At 44.0% G+C, this 22719-nt stretch overlaps 1 protein-coding gene across 2 annotated transcripts in view; it reads right to left on the bottom strand.

Moving 5' to 3' along the window:
• FAT2 (FAT atypical cadherin 2) overlaps positions 1 to 22272 on the bottom strand; it is a 104544-nt gene extending 82272 nt beyond the window's left edge. For both annotated transcript variants that reach the window (XM_083603753.1, XM_083603754.1), the window contains exon 1: positions 22123 to 22272. The gene's annotated coding sequence lies outside the window, so the exon portion shown is untranslated. The remainder of the gene's footprint in view (positions 1 to 22122) is intronic.
• Between the last annotated feature and the right edge of the window lie 447 nt (positions 22273 to 22719).

The raw sequence follows: 22719 nt of genomic DNA, 5'->3' as shown, positions 1-22719 counted from the left end.
GGCAAATCTAAAAAAATGTAGTATAAACACTAACAACTGGGAAACACTTGCCTGCAAGCGCTCCAACTGGAGAACAGCCTTTACCAAAGGTGTCATGGGCTTTGAAGACACTCAAACTCAGGACGCAAGGGAGAAACATGTTAAGAGGAAGGCACGCTTGGCAAATCCACACCGTGATCAACTCCCACCCAGGAACCAATGTCCCCACTGTGGAAGGACGTGTGGATCCAGAATTGGCCTCCACAGTCACTTACGGACTCATCGTTAAAACTGTGTTTCTGGAAGACAATCTTACTCAGGTACAAGTGATTGCCAAAGAAGAAGAAGAAGCCCCAACACACCTGTCTCCATACATATCCCCTTGCTAGCCCATTCACTGGGCAGCCACAGTAGTGTGCATTTTGCACCTTGCACCATGATGCAAATATGGATTCCATGATGGTGTACATAAACAATTTCCAAACTCCCTGACACAACATTAAAGGCAGCATCATTCATTCAGCAAAAATACATCTGAATTGAGAGGAAACCCTTGTCTGTTGAATTGGTAAGGATTCCATAGAAATGCGGTTTTCCATAAATGTGCGGTTTGGCAGAGCCTAAAGAGTGAAGTTCCTTCCTTCCTCCACAGTGGTACAGCTTTTGCCCCAAGAGTAAAGACACAACTCCTTACTCATTTGACATTTGACATGAATATATTTTGTTTTGTAGCATCCATATTGTTTGATTTGAGATGGAAAGAAGATAAAGTCCCTACCAGAGAGGAATGGCAAATCAAGCCATTGGAGTACGCCAAAATTGCAAAATTGACTGAAAAACTCAGGAACCAAGAAGACCAAAAAAATATAATTTATCTAGGAGACCACTGCAAGCAAATGAAAACATTAGCAGGATTCCAATAACACTTGTAATGTAGCAAATGTCATGGACAATATGGAGAGAGATAAACTATGGATTATGAAATAATATGCAGTAGAAAAGGTTGACAATAGGAGCCATGGGGGGGGGGGGAGTCAGGAGATTCAGAGAAATCTCTAAATATGGATTTGTATTTTGAATTGGTATAATTCTACACTTGTAAAATCAAATAAAAATTATTTCCAAAGAGAGAGAGAGAGAGACAGGAGGAGGAAATGAGGATGGAAAAATTGTTTGATTTTGGTTAGAACAATTTTACTGTTCTACTTGCTCCCATCACTGTAACTGTTTTGCTTGTTGTTATAAGTGTATGACTATATTGTTGTGTAACCGTTCCTTGGAGCTTATGGTGAAGGATGGGTAGGAAATCTCGTAGGAAAATAAATACTGGACGTGACTACACAGTCTGGATAACCCCCACCATAAATTCCCCTTGACCTCTCTCCTGACTCCCTCAGCCTCGCTTCCATTTTTGCATATGCTCCGTAATCTCTGTCCCAGTTGCCTTTCTGATCTTTGCACTTTTACAGCCCCAATAAAACTGACCCTTTCTTGACTTATCTGTGGAGCTGGAAGAGTTATTTCCCTCCCCCTTCGTCTTCATTCTTCCCTGTAACCTTTAGAGAGAGGGTAGGCATGTTGCTGCATGTGGGTCTTGTGTGGCAACAACATAGGCAGCCTTTGTCCAGGTGATTGGGAAAAGTGGGGGAGGAAAAGGAATCCCTGCCATCTCATGCAAGGAAGCGAGCCAGCATTGCCCAGAAATTTGCTACTGTGCTCACCACCTGGCTCCCTGATAGCATTACCTGGAAGCTGCCTCAATAAATGGGTGAATAGGAGAAAACAAGAGGGAATACTCCACTAGACCAAAGAACAGGGATGGGCAAGCCTGTCAATTTCAGTTTCTTCCCCTTTCTTATTTTTCCAAACTTAACGATCAGTTCTCTGTTTTTCCACACTATTTTGCAAACTTTTTTTAAAATCATGAGATTTAATATAATTTTACAATTAAAGCAATTTTCTCCTAATATTTCCACTTTTATAGGCCATTTTGCCTAATGTACACCTTTTTGCAAAGCAGTTTCCCCTTATGTAATGCATCTTTGTATGCTATTTTCACTCGAAAGTTTTGCTTATATGCACACTTTACCCTAGTTTATGCATTTTTGCAGACATTAATTGGCTGGAAAACTGCACTGCAAAATTCAGAGAAGTGCAAGTCTTGAAAGATGGCTGGGTTTCACTTTGCCTATTGTTTCAGAAGGTGAAAATTAAGTAGGTTTGCCTGGAAATCGGAACTGAGTCAAACTTCTTTCCCCATCCTTACCAAAGAACATGTGCATATATGAATCTGTATAACTAAGTTAATAGAAACAGAGAGCTGGGTGGCACCCAACCCCGAATTATAAATCCAGAGTCAGAATATCCGCAGCAGACATCTCTGCTTGAATATCTCATGAGAAGGATCCCACCCTATGCAGCACAGGGTAATTAGTTCCCTTATTCTCTTATCATTAGGAAATTTCTTCCAATGCCTCAGTGTGTACATCAGTGTTCACTCTGGATGTGTGTACACATGAACATGTAACATGTGTTTATGAGACTAACCGGCAAAGCTTATATGATATGAATATGCATAAAAGGACTAGGACTGAGTACACTTCCTTGTTACATGTATATATGCTTGCAGACATGGGTTTGTGGACACATTATACAGGAGGAACTGGATGAGGGTGGCCCTGTGGTCTCTTGGGCTTGCCAATCAGAAGGTTGGCGGTTCACATCCCCGCAACCGAGTGAGCTCCCATTGCTCTGTCCCAGTTTCTGCCAACCTAGCCATTCAAAAGCATGCCAATTCAAGTAGATAAATAGGTTCCACTGCAGTGGGAAGGTCAATGGTGTTTCCATGTGCTCTAGCACTCATCACAGTGTCCTGTTGTGCCAGAAGCGGTTTAGTCATGCTGGCCACATGACCCAGAAAGCTGTCTGCAGACAAACGCCGACTCCCTTGGCCTGAAAGTGAGATGAGTGCTGCAACCCCATAGTTGCCTTTGACTGGACTTAATCATCCAGGGGTCATTTACCTTTTTCTTTACCTTTTACAGGAAGAACTCCTCTCCTTGTCTGGCCCCTTTGAATTTGTTTGCAGACTTTGATGAAAACCTGAATAACAAGGAACTGATTTCACACCTTGATCTCAGTAATCTGGATTATTGGTATTCCAAGACCTGGCAAATCAGCCTTCTTGAAAAAATCTCACATAAAATTTGCCCAGAGGTGAAAGTCCACTGCTTTGCCATTTGGTCTAATTTTATTTTATATGTGAGTACAGTGTGTCAGGTACCACATGTCTATGTGACTGTCTGAATTTAATGTTAAATATTATTCAATTCAATAATATTTATTTCAATATTATTTTTATCTTCTTTTCTGAATTTTTAAATTATTATTTGGACTATGGAACCCTTTATAGGCCACACATCCTTTTCTTCTTGGTATGTTTTATTATTGACTCAATTATTTACATAGCTGTATTCACACCCTTTTTTATTGGTAATGGTAACAGTTTATCCTTAAAAAAACCTAATTTTTCTTTCATTCCTTCTTTTTCTGTAACTTTTTTGTTGTTATTAGAATTCATTTTAAAATATCTGGAGAAAAATACAGAAGAAATCTTTCCCTGCCCTGATGTGGAACAGATTCACCTTTTAAGAAAATCCCAACTTTTAGGTTAACAGAGGACTGCAAGGAAGAAGACTGAAGTAGAAACAAAGCCAGCTCTTAAACTGAATGCTGCGGCAAAGGGGAGACAACAGCCTGTCAAGAAGAAAAATAGGGTTTATTCTGTTAATTGTGGTCAAGGCCAAGGTTACTCAGATGCCCCAGGCATAGACATTGTGGTGCAGAATTTGGCTTGCTGGGAATCTCAACAAGTTTCTAGTTCCTGTGGTTATTGAGGTCTCTTTTATGTCAGGGAAGTACCTAGTAAAGGCTGTGAAACTTGAAGATGTGTTGGGCAAAGCTGCCGGTGGTCAAGGGATCAGTTGGGGATTTAATTTCCTTTGGTGAATACGTTTGATGATAATTTTTTGGGTGCAGAAAAAGTCTGACCTCTGATAAAGTGCTTATCAGATACTCAGGTAAATAACAGGCAGCCTGAGAAAATTCCATTTTATACCATGATTGTTGCCCTATCTCAGTTTGAATAGGGGCAACAGGGGCTGTTTGGGTGTGATTCCCTTGTCCCTGGGTCAAGAAAATTGGGAGTTCACTGAAGCCAGTTTCTGGTTCATACAGAGAATGCTCAAATTAGTATCAGTTTTGTACTGGATTCCATTCTCCCAGGGATCATCTTTCTAATAGAGTATGTGGGTTTCTAATATCAGTGTCTTTCCATGCTATCTCCATCCAGATCAAGGGATAGAGCAGATAGGAATATCACAAGCATGGACAATAGGAGCTTTCTTTCTAAAGGCTAAAAAACAAGGCAGAAGGGGGGCAGGGTGTGTTTCATTTATAGTGAGGCTGGGAAAGTAAGGATTAAAACGACTCTCTCTGTATGTTGTGGTCCTGATGAAAGTAGGGAGACTTGCCTACTATTATAATTTTAAAAACCTGACATGCTTCCCAATGGCATGTTTAGCATCACATGTTGTTTGGCCATCTGAATGTAGAGCAGATGTAGACAACATGGTGCCCTTCAGATGTTGTTGGACTACAACTCCCATCATCCCTTGCATTTGGCCATGCTAGCAAGGGCTAATGGGAGTTGTAGTCCAACAACATCTGGAAGCCACTCCAATGGCTGCTCCTGGTAATGTATGCAGTGTTTGGTGTCAACTACAAAAGTCTATGCTGACCTGAAAAGCTCCCCAACCTCTCTGATGCCTGTGAAGTAACTATCTTTCTACACTGTATTTTTTTATTTGCAGAGGGTGAGGAGTCTTGCGTGCTGTTTTGCATTTTGTGTCACTTCTCTCCCCACTTAATTTTCTTTGTAAAATGTCACGACAAACAAGTTTCAAATTCACTTCTTGATTTTTCATGGTTATCTCTATATCAGCATGCCATAGCAAAGTGTGTTTCTGTTGACCAAGTGTATTTGTGAACGCTTATCCAGGATTGTATTTACAATGGATTTGGCGGGGGTATGCTTTTTTGGGGGGGGTGTATGAGCTTTTGGGGGGGAAATAGACTCAATTGGATGGAGCAACGCAGGCAAAATGTACAGTTAACTGCTTTCCTAACAGCCTTTGAATCGCAAGTTCACTTAAAACAAAACAAAAAAACAACAACCCCCAAACCCAAAAATGTTGCTTTTAGAGCACTGAAATATTTTCCTAATTGCCAAACAGCCTGGAGCAACATGATACGGGTAACCATTTAAAACCTGGAGTGTTGAGCTTTTTTGTTTGCAATTCTTTATTTGGAATGGCCCCTGGCTATTCCACCCGTAATTGCAACACATTTCTTATGGTTGGTAAATATAGGGTAAATATAAGTGCAAATATACACTTTACATTCAATGAGTGTACCATCTGTGTACCTGTGCACACAACAATTGTGCTGCCCAAATCAGCAAGTGTACACTCTTTTGCACAAGCACTTGCACATGTGTGGAGACAGCTTGAACCTGTGTTCAGTGAAACATGTGAACAAGCCGTATATGATTTTGAATAAAGGGCTAAGCCTGCAATCCCTCAAACCGCCAAAGCAGTTGTTGGGGGAGGAAAGTGGGGAGAGGTTCCATTGCGCTCACAGAAGTTTGGCCAAGCTGTTTTCCTCTAAAAGCTTTCTCCACTGCTACTGAAAAGATTGGGAAGGGACCTTACACTGATGGCACTGGCATGCATTGGGATTGGAAGAGCAGAGAAGCAGCAGGCAACTTTCCTTTAAAATGCTCTATGATGTGAATCAAAAGGGACGCGGGTGGCACTGTGGTCTAAACCACTGGGCCTCTTGGGCTTGCTGATGTGAATCAAAAGGGACGCGGGTGGCACTGTGGTCTAAACCACTGGGCCTCTTGGGCTTGCTGATCAGAAGGTTGGCAGTTCAAATCACCCCGACGGGGTGGGCTCCTGTTGATCGGTCCCAGCTTCTGCCAACCTAGCAGTTCGAAAGCACACCAAAAAGTGCAAGTAGATAAATAGGTAGCACTCCGGCAGGAAGGTAAACGGTGTTTCCATGCACTGCTCTGCTTTCAGTGTTCTGTTGTGCCAGAAGTGGCTTAGTCATGCTGGCCACATGACCCAGAAAAACTGTCTGTGGACAAACGCCGGCTCCCTTGGCCTATAAAGCGAGATGAGCACCACAACCCCAGAGTCTGCAACTGGACTTAACTGTCAGGGGTCCTTTACCTTTATGATGTGAATCAGGGCAGTTTCCCCCAAACGTCTTTACGATTCAGTAAATCTCTCCCCACCCTGCACCCAACCCAACCTACAATCAGATACTCTAGCTCTCTTATGAATATCATGGGCCTGGCTATGCTTCAGGGTGGAGGGTGCAATACCCCACCCTTCAATTATAGGCATTTTGATATGAGTATTGTAAACATTGTGAAGGTTCTTTTTGAGAAGTAGGAGTCCTATAAAGTAAACAAAGAGGTTTGCGCTGTCATCAGAAAAACTGTGCCCCAGGGCAATAAAGACAGATAAATGGATAAATTAGCAGATTAGATAGCAGAAATGTCATCGCTCTGCTTGCACATGCCTGCGTGGATGTTTTGGTTAGTTGCGGAAGAAGCTCCAGTGACTTCCGCTCCTTCGGGCCCAACTCTGTATTGTAGAAGTACAATTGCTACTCTGCTCAGTTCAGACATAACGTGAGTCACATTCAGATGATCACACCTTGGTTTAATAACCTAAGATATGAACAAGCCTTGTGATTCTGCATGTAGCCACTTCACTCCTCCCTTTGTGTGGGTGAGCAACAGGCCAGGAAACCTTCAATAGCAGGGGTGGGAAATCTCAGGTCCGTAGGCCAAATAGAGTCCTCCAGGCCTGTCTTGAAGCTGTCGTGAAGCTGTCGTGAAGCTGAGGCTCCAATACTTTCGCCACCTCGTGAGAAGAGAAGACTCCCTGGAAAAGACCCTGATGTGCGAAAGACTGAGGGCACAAGGAGAAGGGGATGACAGGACGAGATGGTTGGATGAGATGGTTGGATAGAGAGCCAGTGTGGTGTAGTGGTTAACAGCGGTAGTCTCGTAATCTAGGGAACCGGGTTCGCATCTCCGCTCCTCCACATGCAGCTGCTGACCTTGGGCCAGTCACACTTCTTTGAAGTCTCTCAGCCCCACTCACCTCACAGAGTGTTTGTTGTGGGGGAGGAAGGGAAAGGAGAATGTTGGCCGCTTTGAGACTCCTGAAGGGGAGTGAAAGGCGGGATATCAAATCCAAACTCTTCTTCTTCTTCTTCTTCTCGAAGCTACCAGCATGAGTTTGACCAAACTCCGGGAGGCAGTGGAAGACAGGAGTTCCTGGCATGTGCTGGTCCATGGGGTCACAAAGAGTCGGACACAACTAAATGACTAAACAACAGGCCTGTCTTTCTGGCCCTCAGGACTCACCGGCTCTGCTCCATACTATCTTCAAGTGCTTTTGCCTGGAATTAGTATGTCCTTTTGCTGGTCTGGATGGAGAAATTTGTGTGGGTGTTTGTTTCAACACTTTGCATGGCTAGAATGCCGCCTTACTGTACAAAGATAAGAGCCACACCTCCTGTCCTCCCCCCCCTACTTTTGCCTCTGGTTCTGCCCACCACTGGAAGGTTGACCATATAACCCTCAGGCTAAAAACTGTTGCCCACCTTAAACTACAGTTTCCCATTTCACCCAAACCAGGAAGTGATAGTATGGCTTTGGGATGAGACAGGTTTGAAGTTGACTTCAGATCTCCTGGCTTCTTCAAAAGCTGCTAACCATGGTTTCTGAGTTTAGATGAAAGAAGAGACTACAGTTAACCAAACCGTTTCTGATTAGTTTGACAGCTCACACAAAGGGAAGAGTGGCGTGGCTGCGTGGGAGCATAAGACTAATTCATTAAGCCAATATATGATTATCAAAACATGGCTAGTGACTCTTACATGAGTTTCTCTGGAGTAGCACATCACTCCTTGGCTCAGGTGTAGCAGCATTCATTTCCAAGTGGTATTTTAAAAAACCAACCCAATGGCAGCCACAATTTATGGTGTGGTCTGTTTTCAAGCTGCTTCAGTGGTATAAATTTCAACAGCAAGATGATCAGCTCTTGGATGGAAGCACCAGTTTACCCAAATGTCTCTTCTGCCTATTTTGTTGCTGGAGATTACAGAAGGTTGGTGGTTCGAATCCCCACAACAAGGTGAGCTCCTGTTGCTCTGTCCCAGCTTCTGCCAACCTAGCAGTTCGAAAGCACGCCAGTGCAAGTAGATAAATACAGTGGTACCTCGGGTTACAGACGCTTCAGGTTACAGACGCTTCAGGTTACAGACTCCGCTAACCCAGAAATAGTACCTCGGGTTAAGAACTTTGCTTCAGGATGAGAACAAAAATCGTGCTCCTGTGGCTCCTGTGGCGCAGCGGCAGTGGGAGGCCCCCATTAGCTAAAGTGGTGCCTCAGGTTAAGAACAGTTTCAGGTTAAGAATGGACCTCCAGAACAAATTAAGTTCTTAACCCGAGGTACCACTGTAGGTACCACTGCGGTGGGAAGGTCAATGGTGTTTCCATGCGCTCTGGCACTCGTCACAGTGTCCTGTTGTGCCAGAAGCGGTTTAGTCATGCTGGCCACATGATCTGGTAAGCTGTCTGTGGATAAATGCTGGCTCCCTTGCCTTTGACTGGACTTAATCATCCAGGGGTCCTTTACCTTTTTACCTTACTGCAATGTTTAAATTGAGCCTCAGATGTTACAGGGGGGTTAAAGGACTGCTCTGTCAATTTAAGGACTAAGAACTAGGCTGCATTTTTATGCCTCACAAAGCTATGATTCCCAGCACCCTTAGCAAACTACAATTCCCAGGATTCTTTGGAGGAAGTTATGGTCTGCATGCAGCCCTATAAAAGGAGAGACCAGCAGGGGCCTTGAAGTTGCCCATCTTCAACAGTTAGCACCTGCTTATCAAGAGCATCCAAAAATTGGTCTCTGTAAATTCATCTTCACACCTTCACTTTCTCTCTCATGTGGCATTTTGAGACCAGATATAACTCATGCCAGCACTGATCATGGAGACATCTGTCGTTCTTCACCTTTTCCTCTCCTTCTCATTCCAAATGTGGAAATGGCAAAGTACATTTTTGCTTTCCAGACACACAAACAGGATCATACAAGTCCAACTGATTGGGAAGGAAAATAATCAGAGGTAATATATCATCTGATCATTACTTATTACTTGACATAAACAAGCCTGACAGTTATTTATGCTGCTAATAGTCAAAACACCACTAATACTTTATAATAATATAGTAGTAAAATACACTGTGAGTCAGGGAGTCTCTGAACTCTGCACATTTTAGGGAAAGAGGCCTTGCTGCTTTCTTTTGAATTAAGCTAATCCGGGGGGGGGGGGCCTTTCAGATAGACTCCAACTCCCATCATCCCTCACCATTAACCATCCTGGCAGGGCTTGTTGGGAGCTGGAGTTCAAGAAATTGGGAGGGCCACAGGATTCTTCAGCCCTGAGCTAATCAGTCATTACAATTACCTTAATCATCATCCCACCTGACAATAAGGAAACTGAGGCACCAAATAGTAAAGTGACTGGTGAAAACACAGAATTACCGTATTTTTTGCTCTATAAGATGCACCAGACCACAGGACGCATCTAGTTTTTGGAGGAGGAAAACAAGAAAAAAAATATTCTGAATCTCAGAAGCCAGAACAGCAAGAGGGATCGCTGCGCAGTGAAAGCAGCAATCCCTCTTGCTGTTCTGGCTTCTGTGATAGCTGCGCAGCCTGCATTCGCTCCATAGGACGCACACACATTTCCCCTTACTTTTTAGGAGGGAAAAAGTGAGTCTTATAGAGCAAAAAATACGGTAAGTTTGAGAATCTAAATGAAAAGATTCCCCCGTTATTATTTTTTCCACAACGTATGAGCAGGACAACTGCCGTTCACTGTTAGTTTGGATTTCATGAGATGTACTTTGGAATTCACGGTTGTGAATTTCCAACTGGAAAAAACCCAAAACACCTGGGAACATATGAATCTGTCTTTTCCCAGGGCAGAATGCTTGTCCATCTCGCCCAATATTATCTTCTCTGTCTTTTCAGGGTCTCAGGCCAATGTTCTCCCTATCAGCTACCTCTTAATCCTTTTGGCTGGAGAGGCCAGGGGGACATTCTGCAGGCACTACATGTGCTTAACATTAGGCTAGGCCTGCCCCCGCCAACTGAGTTTTCTTTAGGTCCTATCTGCACTCTATACCACTTTAAACATGGATTCCCTCAAAGAATCCTGGGAGCCAATGTTTGTCTTAAGGGTGCTGAGAATTGTTTTAGGTGACCCCTATCCCCCTCAGAGCTATAATTCCTGGAGTGGTTTAACAAGTAATTGCTCTTCCTGTGGAACTCTGGGAAATATAGCTCTCTGAAGGGAATTAAAAACACACATCACAAGCGGCATAAAAGTGATGTACAGAGGATTAAAAGCCTGGGGAAGTAAATAAAGGACATTTCCTGGTGCCAAAATGACATCAAAGTTGGCACCAGGCGAGCCTCCCTGGGAAGAGTATTACATGGCTGAGGTGCCACCGCAGATGGCAGAGGAACAACACTAAAACTAACATTTTTGTCAACAGACCCCTCTTGTTCTGTGAGACACGGAATGTGTATTAAAAAGGGGTTGAACTTGACTTGGTAGCCTTAATAAAACTAAAAGTCATGTGCATGGGCCAGTAAAATTTAAGCACTTTTATTTACTACTTATTTGTATTAAAGAGTCAATCACATTCTCAAATCTTAACTCCGGCTTGATAGTGGGCCATATTAATTTCTCGTTCTCTTTATTCCTTTGACTTGTTTCTTCTCTGTGCTTCACTCAGTTTCCTCACAGTACAGTGGTACCTCAGGTTACAGACGCTTCAGGTTATGTGTTTTCAGGTTACAGACATGCCAAAACCTGGAAGTACTGGAACAGGTTACTTCTGGGTTTCAGCACTCGCGCATGCACAGAAACACTAAATTGCACTTTGCGCATGTGCAGAAGCGCCGTATCACGTCATGCGCATGCGCAGATTGTAAACTATGGGTTGTGAACACTGCAGGTTGCGAACGTGCCTCCCGCATGGATCACATTCGCAAACCGAGGTTCCACTGTAGTAGCCTGGGCTATTTTGCAGTTCTCCTCTCCCTTCTCTCAGTTGGTCTCTTAATCTGACCCCCTTGGGTAGCAATAGGCACAAAGATATAGAATGAGAATAATTTTCTGTCTTCAAACATTTCAGTCCTGACCTAATTCATCATATAAATTGGTGGCTGAAAAGCAACTGTATTCAACTGATTCATCCTCTTAGCGCAAGGATTACCGCTAGCACAACCTACCTACCTACCTTCCTTCCTTCCTTCCTTCCTTCCTTCCTTCCTTCCTTCCTTCCTTCCCAACCAGCCTACCATATTTATATCCCACCTTTCCTCCCAAGGAGCTCAAGATGGCATATCCGGTCCTGTTCCTCCCTATGTTATCTTCACAACCACCCTGTTTGGTAGGTTAGGCTGAAAGACTGTGACTGGCTGGAGGTCACCCAGTAAGTTCCATGGCCAAGTAGGTATTTGAACCCAGCTCTCCCAGTTCCTAGTCCAACACTCTAAGCACTACACCACACTGGCTCTTTCCCTCCTCCTGTGCATGCCCCACACCTTCCCCACAGGACTGGGGGGGGATTCCTAGAATAAATTTAGGGGGATGTATCAATGTAGGTGGGCTGACTTCACTTCTTTTAAATGGGACCATTGGGGACAGAATAAAAATATCACATAACAATGTTAGTCCAACATGAAAAGAAATCCAAATACCATTACCAAAGTTAACTAAAAGGCACAAATGGTATCATGAACACTGTGGCACATGTTCAGACATCACATGGAGTCATGATTTGGCATGGCAAGAAACAACTGCAGCAAGCCTTAGGGTCCCACATTCCCTTCAATTCCCACTTCTGGTGGGGCCACAAAGAGGCGCTCAGAAACATTTGCTTCATAGTTTGGACAAGGGACGTGGGGGGGCGCTGTGGGTTAAGCCACAGAGCCTAGGGCTTGCCGATCAGAAGGTCGGCAGTTTGAATCCCCACAATGGGGTGAGCTCCCGTTGCTCGGTCCCAGCTCCTGCCAACCTAGCAGTTCGAAAGCACGTCAAAGTGCAAGTAGATAAATAGGTACCGCTCCGGCGGGAAGGTAAATGGTGTTTCTGTGCGCTGCTCTGGTTTGCCAGAAGCGGCTTAGTCATGCTGGCCACATGACCCGGAAGCTGTACGCTGGCTCCCTCGGCCAATAAAGCGAGACGAGCACCGCAACCCCAGAGTCGGCCATGACTGGACCTAATGGTCAGGGGTTCCTTTACCTTTACCTAGTTTGGACAGCACACTAAACTATGGTTAATCTACACATGACAATGCCAGAGAAGAAAGTGGAAAACTCAAGGCTCATTGAAGCTCATTGCTGTCACAGTAAGTAAGTGTGATGTCTAAATAAGGCCTATTTAAAGACAGAATAGCAGCTAAATCAACTATTGGTCTTATCACTTGTTAGCAACCCAAGTGATAGCCATGTTTGACAGTTGCAGCACAACCATCAAAGTCTTAGATCTGTTAGACCACAACTCTTAGTAGTTTTATCTCTTCTTAGCCAATTCAATGTCCCTGAGAGACTGTGAAAAAAGTTTCATATTTGATTGCAGTCCTCTCTCTCCCTGATCTTATATTAATAAGAATGGTTGAGTCCTCTTCTAATTTCTCTGCCCAGTTTTCCTTGGTTGAAGGACACAAAAATCAGGTATTATGGCATTGGAACAACTTCCATTTCAGACTCTACAGTATCTATGGTTTTATATTCCAGCAGTAGCATTGCAACAAATCTTAGGATGCAAATAAAACTGTGATGGATTACCTGTGAAAATATTTGCAAATACTGAAAAACACCTTGAAAAGATAGCGGTTTTTCTTAAGTTGTACAAAACTATGGTAACTTCTGGTTTAAAGGTGATATATAAATGATTTTAATAAATCAGTAAATTTGTTTGAAGACAATAGTGTCAGAATGATAAAGGAGGACAGAATGCAAAGAAAGGGGCATGCCATGTGCATCTCGTATGTGCACTTGCCCCAAATTTTATAACAGGCCTATAGAATCTCTTCTCTTAATCAGAGTATTTCTGGTGATCTGCTCCTATGAACTCTCCTCACACAAATCTCCTCACACAAACTGCCATCAAGATCCTCCATTAATTATCCGTTTCCCTCCTTTGCAGGCAGAAATACTCCTGGGCTACTCTGGAGGAAAGCCTAAGAATCACTTTACCTTCTGTAAGAAATTTCTTCACCTACTTTCAGACTTGGGATCCAAATACACCTGTTGTTTTTTACCTTGCAGTTTGTGGAGCTAGGTGAAGCCAACAATCTTCTCTTTCTGTTTGTGGTCAGCTTTAAGACTCTGTCACTGCCTGTCCTGTATCTTCCAGACTCTTCATACTGTTAAGTTTATATATGCAAAGAGGTGAAAAGGGATGAGGTAATGAACTCAGCTGTATTGCATAGGAATGCTTCCAAGGGCCTATTAAAGCCACAAAGAGATTGATGCCTACAGTAGCGATGGGGAACCTGTGCCCCCCCCCAAATGGTGCTGGACTACAACTCCCATCATACCTGACCATTGTTACCATGGGATATCAAGTCCAGCAAAGAGGAAGGGGCAGGATCCTCAGCTCGGGCTGGGGCTAACCATGTACAAGCAAGGACAGAATCCTGTGCATTCAATAAATGTGTAGAAAGGGGCATTACAACAGGGGCAAATTATTTTCCTTCTGCACAAAAAGCAAAAGTTCTTCCTTCCATTGGCATAATTAGTCACAGTCTAGCCAGTCACCTTAAGAATGTCATCATTCTATTAAATGTAAAAGAAAGCTTGTAAGATAATACCAAGCCTCTGGGGTGGCAGTTTTGACTAGAATTCCCTAGGGTATTACCCTCTTATATGTTGCTGTAGAGTAGCCACAAATATTCTGAATAGACATGTGTTCATCATTGCTCTGATCCTCAACAAACCATGATCCACTAAGCCAACCATAGCCAGCCATAGATGGTGGCTCACCAATTAAGAGAGACAAAACATGTCCTCTGTGCCTCCTGCCAACACTGGTCGATTTTCAGTACTAGCTAAAAACTTAGTTTTTCAGTCAGGCTTTTAATCATGTGGGTTTTTGACACGTTGGGCCACTGATTTTTGTAGTAAGGAGGAGTAGAGGTTATATGGATTAATGTTTAAGGTGCCTTGAATAAATAATTAGAATTGTTGTACTGTTAGTTTGATTTTATATTGCATGTACCCCACCCTGAGATCACTTGTTTGATGAAGCACAGATTGAAAACTAATTAAATAAATAGTTCTATCTCTTATTGCTATTTATTTAGAGTGGAAGGCTTTGAAAGATCACAGCCAGGCCAGATAATGAGACTGTTTCCTTTGAAGAGGCACGCAGTATGGACCACGACTTCAGTCTAACAAGCACACACTTTTAATTCTTCAGTATCTTCTATCTGTTCTATCTACTTAAGTAAAGTAGCTGGAATCCAGAGATAAAATCCCAGTAACACTTACTGAACAAACTGAACAAAAGAGTGTATAACTTGAAGAGAAAAAAACAGAGAGGTTTTGTCTTTTAGGAGCTAAACATATAGAAGAAAAACTCCTTCAGAGCTACATAGCCAGTCAAGGCATGTGTTACCTCACCAGAGATCATGCCATGTTCAGTGGTTGCTAAGCAGCATCTCCACCCCCCTCTTGGTTAGCTGATGTAATGCTAACAGAATTAACCCTTACATTACAAACTGAATGATTCTTACTGTTGCATTTCCAACACTAATTCCTGGACTGTTTACACTGAGAGAAAGCTGAAACACACACACACACACGGCTTCTGCACTAGCACAACTTGGGCTTACGATCCCACCCACCCAAGATTATCCTGATGACCTCTTAGCCTTTCTATTGAGAGCTGCAATACAACCCCAATTGCTTTTATAACATATGACAAATGTTTATTCAATACATAAATTGTTCAGACTGCAGCAAGAATCCACCCCACACTCATGGGAAGCTCTGTTCATGATCAGATCACAGGGGTCAGCAAACTTTTTCAGCAGGGGGCTGGTCCACTGTCCCTCAGAGCTTGTGGGGGGCTGGATTATTTTTTTTTGGGGGGGTGAACAAATTCCTATGCCCCACAAATAACCCAGAGATGCATTTTAAATAAAAGCACACATTCTACTCATGTAAAAACATGCTGATTCCCGGACCGTCTGCAGGCCGGATTTAGAAGGCTATTGGGCCCCGGGCCTTAGTTTGCCTACCAATGCTTCAGAATAATCAAATGAAACTTTGTTGCATAGCATGACAAAAGTTTGTAATTACAGTATATTGGGACAAGTTGTTTGTTGTTTGTTGTTGCAACAATTGCTTTCTCAAAATGTACCTGAAATGAAAACATTAGTAGGATATATTTGAAACAGTTGACAGCAACTGTCCCAGTCTTGCTGTGAATCTCCACATCAACACCAATGACTGCCAGGAATGTGTGGCAAGACCGGCATGAGATTATGCAGCCTGACTGATCTCCACAGTAGGCAGCAGCATTCAAATGTTATAGCCCCAATGTCAAATCTCAGCATACAAAAATAGCCCTGGCTTCCCATTCTTATGGCAGTGACAAGTTAGTCTGGTTTATACCTAACGCTGAGCTATGATTTGCTTAGGCAAAGTGTGGCTTGTTGGAATGTCCATACCCAACACAGCAGTCTAGCCATGGTTTCTTTGGCCACACCACCCAAAATACTCACCAGCTTGATTTGTGGTTACAAGGATAAAAAGCTGGACAGCAAATACAGCATTAGAGAAACAAGCTACAGCCTTTTTGCTAGTCTGTGGACTTGGTTTGCACATAACACTAAACCAAACCATGCCTTAAAATGAACAAGCAAACATGCACAGCTCCCAGAGAAAAGATTGCAGGCACTTTGCTTCTCCCCATTTATGTTGTTGTTGCACTGTACTGAGCTAAACCATGGTTTGGCTTAGCATGTCTTCCAACCTTGGGTTTGTGGTCTTCAGGCACACCACAATTTGAAACCAAGGTTGTTCCTATTGGACTGAGGCTGAAAGCCCAGTAGCTTGCCTCATACCATCAAGCACAAATAGCCTTCCACCTGAGATCCATAGCAGGGATGGGAAACCTGAGATTCTCCATATGTTGGTGCTCCTATCATGCTTGACCATTAGACGTGCTGGCTTCGGAAGGTGGAACCCAACAACATCTGCAAGGCCACAGCGTCCCCATCCCTACTCAATAACATTTCCTCTGTTTAGCTTTTCAACGATTTCCACCATCTTGCTTAAAAGTGTCCAACTGTCTTAGATCTTGATATTTGGTCAACTCCTTCCAAGTAACAGCTTCTCTGCTCCACTGAGCTTGCCCTTCTACTCCATCTCTTTAGAAAAACTGCAAGAGAATTTGGGAGACCTGCCTGTTCAGCAAAACTGGGCTTTTTTCTAATAGCACACAATGGCACCCACTTTTCAAGAGATACCGGCCCCTTTTTAATTCTATTACGTCCATGCATCAGTGAAGGCTAAATTGTGCTGACCGCCATGTGGAAATGTGCACATCACATGTGCATGCACTCTCACACAAGCATGCGTTTCAGGATGTACAGGCACGCAAACGAAAAGCCCTGTCTGTAGCCAACCACTGGCACCAACGGTCCTGTATGGTTTGCACTGGAGCCAAGAGCCACTTACAACAGAGCATAATGCAAAATGCATTTGTTGCCTGCAGCAGATGTTGGATTCCAGGTGTATGCAAACTTATTCCTTGTTTTCTCCCTCTGTTTACTTGGCCTACACATCCGAAATGCTTCTCGAGATATATCTTATCAGGACAAAACTATCATTCTGTGGAACATGTTTGGCACAATGAGAGATGCACCACCTTTGCTATGGAATAGTTCCAAGCATGCATAAGCCATTTTGCGCTCACCGCGTGCAAGCGCTTTACCGAGTTGACACGAACACTTTGTGATCCAGAAGATGGTACAATAAGTTCTGCAGGCTCAAGGAGAAACTGGACGTGTGTTCTTGGACAACCCTCCCCCTCCCCACCAATGTATTTTTGTGTCGTGAACCACCCTGAGATCTGCAGATGGAGGGTGGTGTGCAAATTTAAGAAACAAATAAAAAAATAATAACAATGCAACATTGCAAATCACCATTGCAAAGTGAAGGGAGCTTGAGGGTCTACTGTTCAAAGTAAGCAAAGGTAAGAATCTACCCTCAAATCCTTACAGATACGCTCAGACCATCAGCACACCTGAAGTCTCTACATCTTACACCAGGCAAGGGAAACCTTTTTGGATTTGGTGGCCACATTCTCTTTCGGTCATCCTTACAAGGACCACAGACCAGTGGTGGCTGCGACCAGAGACAAAAGCTGGCAAAGCAACAAATGCACATTTTACCTGTACAGTAAGTTAGTTTCTGCACACACTCATACACCCTCCTCTATCCTCCAACCTGACAAGCAAGGCGCATTATCAGAGCTCAAGGGTAGACTGCAGCCAAGCAAAACACAGGGGGGACGGGGAGCAGAAGCCAAGGAGGGGGTGGCCTGGGGAGAGTTGCAAGGCTCAGTCAGAGAGGCCTGGAGGGCTGCATTTGTGCCCTAGGCCTAAGGTACCCCTCCCCTGTCTTACACAAACTAGAAGAATGTATACAGTGGTACCTCAGGTTAAGAACTTAATTCGTTCTGGAGGTCTGCTCTTAACCTGAAACTGTTCTTAACCTGAGGTACCACTTTAGCTAATGGGGCCTCCCGCTGCCGCCATGCGATTTCTGTTCTCATCCTGAAGCAAAGTTCTTAACCCGAGGTATTATATCTGGGTTAGCGGAGACTGTAACCTGAAGCGTCTGTAACCTGAAGCGTCTGTAACCCAAGGTACCACTGTACAAAGGCAAAATTAAATGAAAAGATGGTTCATGAAGCTCTTCCCAAACTACTCCTAATTCCAGCACACTTATCCAGTGCCCCTAAGTGAGAGTAGACCGATTATGGCACCCAATAAGCATTGGCAAGGCTGCAGAGGCAAGCCAAATGACTTCAGCATGACTAAAAGGAAAGGGTGGTGCTGGGTTGTTGGTTTTCTTTAGCAAAGTAAAAAAACAGCATGGCTCACAATCTTGAGCTCTCTGTGGATGTTTTGATTATCCGTAGCATTAGGATTTACCTCATACATCTGACTATTTTTGGGACAGATTCCTCTCAGGACCACTTCCTAGATTACATGACAGCAGCACATATGTGCACAGCGGGGAGTAGAAATCAATCTGCGTTCTTCAGCACATGTGCTTGCCTGCACCATACATGAATATGCCACGTGCTGAATTCCCTTACCCACAGAAATGAATGCGCTTTGGTCCACTTAACCAACTCTTTGTTAAATTCCAAGCTACATTTTATACATGTGCAAAGTGGTGCATACCACCTCTGTCGCATCACACAGCCCTTTGCAACACAGAGAGCTGGGAGCAGGATAAAAATAGTAGTAGACTATGCTTGATCTGAGTTTTACAGCCAAGTATCACAAGGGACTGAGCCGTGCGATGCAGCAGTTAGAGAGTTAGGTTGAGACATAGGAAAAGTCCGTTTCAAATCCCTGCTTAGCTATGAGACTTACAGGAGAGCTTTGGGGCAAGTCTCTCATTCTGCCCGAGTGATAACATGAGCTACCACAAGATTTGCTGTTCTGAACTCATTGGGGATAGTGTGGATGAGATTGATAGTTATGCAATGTTTATCATACTCTTATGGAGCTGTGATGTACTAAAACAGGGGAGAAATGGATGTTGGAAAATAAGCAATCCTCAACCTAAACCAACTGTTGTTATTCAGAATCTATGTATATATTTTTCTGCACATTGCATAAATTCATTATATTGTCACTTTCTTCCTCATATCAAGAATTTATGTATGTAATAATAGGAACATAGAAACGTGAAATTGCTTATACTGAATCATACCATTGGCCCACCTAGCTCAAGACTGTCCGCACTGACTGGCAGCGGTTTCCCAGGGTTTCAGACTGGAATCTGTCCCACCTGGAGATGACTTGTCTGCATGTTTCAGATGGAGGCATTACTGGGTAGAGTAAACATTGGTCACACTACATCTAGCCCAATTGCAATGCGTTTCAGGCTCAAGTGGCAATCGAGTCTAATTTATTGTATGAGCTTCAATTTGTCTGTGAATAGTGGAAAAACAAAGAAAAGTCTCACAACCTCATTGGCTGTCTCACTTGCCTCCACCCAGTTAAACCAGAATGCTTTGGTCTAATCCAGTTTTCCTCCATTTAAATTAACAGGGTTACTAAACTGTCTCTAATCCAGATATTCTAGATAGGCTAGGCTGCGCCTCCTCAGTACCACATTGTCCAAAAAGCAGATGCTATTGAGCAACTGATCTTTGTCCTTATGGCCTCTTGCTGTTCACCTAGTCGACTTTTAATTCCCCAAGGAGGTTAATTATCTGATAACTTCTGCTCCTATGTTACCTTTGCGTGTTACCTTTGTTCTGTCAATGCTGGTCTCCATCTCTCTCTCCCCTAACCTCTATCATTCACTCTCTGTGGGTGCTGAGAGGAACAGCATCTACACCACGGCTGACTTCAGTTTACTTTAGAGATTGATATCTAGGGCAGTCAGCCATACGAAGGCAGACAAAGAATCGGGTTATCTGCTGACACATATGCACGTTCACCAACAACATGCACCCGCCTGTGAGAAAAGAGAGCAAACTGCAAGGCCTTGGCATCGCTGAAACATCTGTTCAGCACTTCCCACAACTAGAGATCTGTCAAGGAGAGCAGCGCTGAGATTGAAGGAGGCAGGAAGGTGTAAGGGACCACCTTTACCATAATCTTCAGAGCAGAGAAAGACACGTGTGGCAGCAAACTCTCTTTTTGATGCAATTGTTCTGACACAACTTCATTTTAAGTTGCAAGTTCCAATGAAACATTCCCAACAAAGGCACAATATTGATGAAAAAGTTAGCTAAGATAGCTGTCATATGCAAACATACAGAGGGCCATAAAACCCGACTTGCATACTATCTGCGTGATTCAATCACCACATCCACCTTTCCCCCATATAATCATTCAATTCGTAACTAGTCATAACAAATATCCCATTGTAAATTGTCTCAGAATTGGACATCAAAGAGAAATACTCATCTGGGCAGTTACTCCTAGGCTTCCTGTTCAAGCCAGAATCACATGGGCAAGCAAAAGCAAACGGTTTAAACGTTCCTATTAATCTGGGTGATGGATCCAACCCTAAAACCATTTAGGCCCTTGATTTTAGACCTTGGACTGCATGACTTTCAACAAGCCTTTTAAGTGGAGATTTTCCCCAGTCTGCATTTGTCCTGGAATTGCTTCTAATGTTTTAAAAGCATTTTTATTGTTTTATCGCGTGTTGGATGCCACCCTGTGCACCTTTGGGAGGACGGGAAGGAATATAAATGTAATAATAAATACATATTTCTGGGTCGCACTGGAATCAATGAGAGGAACCAAGAGATAAAGTAACATTTTGATTTGTAAACTAGTCTTGCTGATAATGATACATGGCACTATACATTCCAAGGGTTCAAAGCACATCACATTTATTATCTCGGTAATCCTTAGAACGACCTTGAAAGGTAGGCCAGTCTTCTGATACCCATATAAAAGACGGGAGGCAGAGAGAATAAGCGGCTTGCCTGATCCTGTGGGATTTCATGGCCCACTCCTCATACCCTTGCCATCCAATTCAAAGCACATTTTCTTGGAGAGAAAGCTCCTTGACTACAAAGGTGCTTACTCCCAAACATGAATCAGATTATAGCCTTAACCACTGCATCACCCCAACAGCTCTCTCTTACATTTTCTCCTTTTCCTCTCTCATAGGAAACTGTCTTGCATGAAGTTAGACCCTTGTTCCATCTAGCAGTTACTCACTCCAGAGTTTCATGCAGGGGTTTTTCCTAGTTTCCTAGCTGGAGGCATCAAGGATTGAACCTTGGATCTTTCTCATGAAACACATGTGCTCTGCCCCAGAACTATGGCCCTTCCTTCTCAGGCAGTGATGGCCAAACTCTGCCCGCCAGCTGTTTTGGGACTATAATTCCCATCATCCCTGACCACTGGTCCTGTTAGCTAGGGATGATGGGAGTTGTAGTCCACAATCCTGTTCTTTCTGACAACTGCCTTTTGATGCATCCCCTCTGCACAAAAAACCAGGCTTGTTTCGAAATGACACAAAGAAGGACCTAGCTGCACTTTCAGCCGGCAATGTGCACACACTCAAATAACGAAAAAAGTGCTACTTGCCGAGCAAAACTAGGGAAATCCTCCGTCAAACAAGTGCTACTGTCTTGAGAGGCTTAATCCAACACGGGTTTTTTAAAAAAGAAAAAGAAATGTGTACATGTCTCCGCTATCAAAGTTGGTGCTATACAGCACATTTACCAAAAAGAGAGAGACCTAAATCAGATTTGTTCAAATAGAAGAAGAATATAAAGGAAATGCTTTAGGAAATTTGGAACACGCGCAAAGGAAAGTTCACAACACCATATTCAAAACCAACAACTTGTTGCCTGTTTTCTGGCTGGATGAAATGAATAAACTGCAGAGAGAAGGGAGGAAAGGGTGCCCCGACGAGTCTCCAAAGCTCGGAAGAGCAAAACTGAAACGTGCACCACCAGTTTGTACTGCTCCTCGGCTGCTCACACTCGAACAGAAAGTTTCGCCGCAATCATGCCCAGCTCCCAACCAAAAAGGCCTTGGCTTGCCTGTGGGTTCAATTCCCCTCTTGCGCAAGGCAAGGTCCAGGACGTCCTCCGCAAAGGTGGGTTTCTGATGGTACCCCGTGCAATAATAGAAATAAATATGGTAGCGCTCCCAAGCGAAGCTGCCCGCGACTCACCTTTACCTGGTTGTTGCAGGAGGCGATGTCCTCCTGCAAGCGTTTATCGGCGCTCTCTTTGTCCAGCTGGGTCCTCCTCTCTCAAGGCGCTGTGCGCGGCCGGCTGCGGAGGGCGCATGGCGAGCGCTGCTCCGGCTGCCGCTTGCAAGAAGTTGGGCTCAGCAGAAGTTCCAGGCAGAGCGGCGCGCCCGCAGCCAAGCAGCAGGAAAGACAGTTGCCAGGCAGGAGCTGGGGCTGCGGGCAGGCGCGCCTCTCTTCCGACCCCTCCTCCGGCGGCAGGGGGAGGAGGAACCGAGCGCGCCAAGCAGGTGGCCAGGCCTCCGCGCCCGCCACGGTGTGCTCACACCCCAAAGGAAGGAAGGAGAGAGGAGAAGGAGGAGGTCTAGCGAAAGGAGGGGCGCGCGAGGGTGCAACGGGGGGAGCAGATATATTGCAACCTGGAGAAGTGTGTGTGTGTGTGTGTGTGTGTGAGAGAGAGAGAGAGAGGGGACAGCCCTCAGATTCCCAGTTTTCCGGGTTGTTGTTGTTCTTAGGTTTCTAGCATTTGCAGAGTTCGAGATACAGTATGAGGCAAAATGTACAGGTACAATTCTTCTTGTTTTT

The sequence above is a fragment of the Podarcis filfolensis genome (genome assembly GCF_964270895.1).
Source record: "Podarcis filfolensis genome assembly, chromosome: 2".
NCBI classification, from domain to species: Eukaryota; Metazoa; Chordata; class Lepidosauria; order Squamata; family Lacertidae; genus Podarcis; species Podarcis filfolensis.
Note: the sequence above shows the minus strand (reverse complement) of the source record. Positions and strands in the feature narration are given on the sequence as shown.